Source organism: Colobus angolensis, unplaced genomic scaffold, assembly GCF_000951035.1.
Source record: "Colobus angolensis palliatus isolate OR3802 unplaced genomic scaffold, Cang.pa_1.0 Scaffold93, whole genome shotgun sequence".
NCBI classification, from domain to species: domain Eukaryota; kingdom Metazoa; phylum Chordata; class Mammalia; order Primates; family Cercopithecidae; genus Colobus; species Colobus angolensis.
The window spans coordinates 1,640,833-1,644,330 of record NW_012123265.1 but is presented as its reverse complement, the minus strand read 5'-3'; the positions used below and the strand labels follow the sequence as shown (position 1 = coordinate 1,644,330).

Sequence of the window (3,498 nt, the reverse complement as noted above, 5' to 3'; positions counted from 1 at the left end):
TTTTTTTTTGAGACGGAGTTTCGCTCTTGTTGCCCAGGCTGGAGTGCAATGGCGCAATCTTGGATCACTGCAACCTCCACCTCCCAAGTTCAAGTGATTCTCCTGCCTCAGCCTCCCGAGTAGCTGGGATTATAGGCGCCCGCCATCATGCCTGGAAAATTTTTTATATTTCTAACACAGATGGGGTTTCACTGTGTTGGCCAGGCTGGTCCTGAACTCCTGACCTCAGGCGATCCACCCGCCTCAGCCTCCCAAAATGCTGGGATTACAGGCGTGAGACACTGCGCCCAGCCATAACTCATAGAGTTTTATAGGAAAAAGTCTTCTGTGTTTTCACCATAGTTAAGATTTTGATTCAACCAGAGGGAGAAATAAAAATATTTTGATGTATTTCTCTGTGATACAGCAAAATATTTTTTGGTCTTCAGCCCATTTCCTAGCATACAACTCCTAAAATACTTAGAAAGACCAAAATAATGTCTTTTTGTATGCTGATGACTGGTGGCTGGCAGCCCCTAGAGAGCTTCAGGATGGGGACTGGTCATTGGAAAGACCAAGTCAGGATTAGAGGGTTGGGACTTTGAGCCCTACCCCCAACCTCCGGGGAGGGGAGAAGGAGGAGGGTGAGGTTAAGTTGATCACCAATGGCCAGTGGCTTAATCACTCATGCCTATGTAATGAAGCCTGCATAAAAACCCAAGAGGCCGGGGGTGTGGGGAGCTTCCGGATAGCTGGACACGTGGAGGTTCCTGGATGGTACTTCTCCCTAGGAGGACAAGGAAAGTCTGTGACCCTTCCCCCTTCCTGGCTCTGCAAACCTCTTCATCTGTATCCTTTGTAACACCCTTTATAATATACCAGTAAATGTAAGTAAGTGTTTCTCTGAGTTCTGTGAGCCGTTCTAGCAAAATAATTGAACTGAAAGAGGGGTCTTGGGAGCCTCAACTTCAAACAGTTCGGTCAGAAGTTCAGGAGGCCTGGATTTGTGCCAGGTATCCTGTGGGGGAGGGGCAGTCTGTGGGACTGAGCCCTTCCGCTGTGGGATCTGCTGCTGTTTCCAGGTAGATAGTGTTGGGATTGAACTGGAGGACACTCAGCTGGTGTCCCTGGGGAGAAATGATTGCTTGTTAGTGGGGAGCCCTCCCCCCGGCATTTGGTCACAGAACTCTTCTGTGTTGATTGTTGTGGTGTGTAAAACCATTTTACACAGTAAAAATGGTTTTGAGTTTTTCCCAACATTCTCAATAGCATTTTTTTCTTTATTCATTACAAAAATTTTGGTTTCAAATCCAGTTTGTAAAACTTCCTTTGTAATTGAGCTTCCCCCATTTCATCCCATCGTTTTCTGATGTAATTGAATTGTGATAAATTCATTTATTCCAAAAATTGCTTGTGGCAGTTTCGTGGTTAAATTTTCATGGGGAAATTTTAGTAGTCTGTTAAATTCCTTTATTACCTGCTGCAGGAGACTGCAGGAATTAAAAAAAAAAAAAATTTAAATTTTTTTGTTGGCTGGGCGCGGTGGCTCACGCCTGTAATCCTAGCACTTTGGGAAGCCAAGGCAGGCGGATCTCCTGAGGTCCCAGGAGTCCGAGACCACCTGACCAACATGGTGAAACCCCGTCTCTACTAAATACAAAAAATTAGCCAGGCATGGTGGTGCAGGCCTGTAATCCCAGGTACTCAGAAGGCTGAGGCAGGAGAATCGCTTGAACCCAGGAGGCGGAGGTTGCAGTGAGCCAAGATCGCGTCATTGCACTCCAGCCTGGGCAACAATAGTAGAACTCTGTCTCAAAAAAAAAAATTTTTTTTTGTTTTTGCTGTGTTGCCCAGGTTGGTCTCAAACTTCTGGCCTCAAGCCGTCCTCTTACCTTGGCCTCTCAAAGTGCTGGGATTACAGACTTGAGCTACTGCACCCAGCCTAATTTTGTGTGTGTGTGTTTTTTTGTAGAGATGGGATTTTGCCATGTTACCCAGGCTGAGAGAGATTGATATTGTGTGTGATCCTCACATACCAATTTCTCTTTTTTTCATTGCACCTGTAACTAATTGGAAGTAGCAATTTCTCTTATGAACTGGATAAAAATTGAGGGAAAGGATAGCCAATTCAGGAGGGTGATCTGGTAGAATTTTGATGACTCTGTCATAATGCCTAGCTGGAGGTAATGTCTTAATTATTGGCCTTTTGAATCAGCGATTTTCATTCCATTGTTGCAGAGGGTCTGCAGATCTACTCTGGGGACAGGATAGGCAACGCGTCTCACACAGGTAGGCACTGCTGTTTTTGGAATGTATGTAGCTACTGTTGTGATTAATTAAATGCAAATTCCTTCAAAACCAAGTCTTAGTAGCTTTTTGCCATTATTTATTCTTTTTTATCAATTGTTACCGGAAGAATAAGTACCGTGACAGAAAATGTCTGATGTTAACATAGCCAGTTCACCTTCCTTCCTCCCTTCCTCCCTTCTTCCCTCCTTCCCTCTTCCCTCCTCTTCCCTCCTCTTCCCTCCTTCTTTCCTTCCCTCCTTCCCTCCTTTCTTTCCTTCCTTTTGTAGAGACAGAGGTCTCCCTATGTGGCCCAGGCTGGTCTTGAACTCTGCCTCAAGTGATCCTCCCTCCCTTCTTGGCCTCCCACTGACTGGCCAGACATTTCACTTGTTTTTTTGGAGACCAAGTCTCACTCAAGTGCCTAGGCTGGAGTGCAGTGCTGCGATCTCTCAGCTCACTGCAACCTCTGACTCCCAGGTTCAAGGGATCATCCTGTCTTAGCCTTCTGAGTAGCTGGGACCACAGGCGTGCGTCACCATGCCTGGCTAATTTTTGTATTTTTTGTAGAGACAGGATCTTGCTCTGTTGCCCAGGCTGGTCTCAAACTCCTGGGCTCAAATGATTCCCCCTGCCTCAGCCTCCCAAAGTGCAAGGATCATAGGTGTGGGCCACCGTGCCCGGCTTGACATTTTTACGTTTAAATATGCTATAATCCCATAATACATTACTACTATTTTTGTTTTGGGTGGTCAGTTATATTCTAAAGTTATTAAAAATGAGCAAAAATGTGGTTGGGCACGGTGGCTCACACCTGTAATCCCAGCACTTTGGGAAGTCGAGGTGGGCGGATTACCTGAGGTCAGGAGTTCGAGACCAACCTCACCAACATGGAGAAACCCTGTCTCTACTAAAAATACAAAATTAGCTGGGGCCGAGCATCATGGCTTACACCTGTAATCCCAGCACTTTGGGAGGGCGAGATGAGTGGATCACGAGGTCAAGAGATCAAGACCATTCTGGGTAACATGGTGAAACCCTGTGTCTACTAAAAATATAAAAATTAGCTTGGTGTGGGGACATGTGCCTTTAATCCCAGCTACTCAGGAGGCTGAGGCAGGAGAATTGTTTGAACTTGGGAGCTGGAGGTTGCCGTGAGCTGAGATCGAGCCACCGCACTCCAGCCTGGGCAACAAGCGAAACTCCGTCTAAAAAAAAAAAAAAAGAGCCGGG

General features: G+C 46.1%; 1 protein-coding gene across 1 annotated transcript in view; it reads left to right on the top strand.

Moving 5' to 3' along the window:
- The window catches only part of SLC7A6 (solute carrier family 7 (amino acid transporter light chain, y+L system), member 6), a 39,459-nt gene that overhangs the window by 1,888 nt on the left and 34,073 nt on the right, over positions 1-3,498 (top strand). The gene's annotated exons all lie outside the window — the stretch shown is intronic.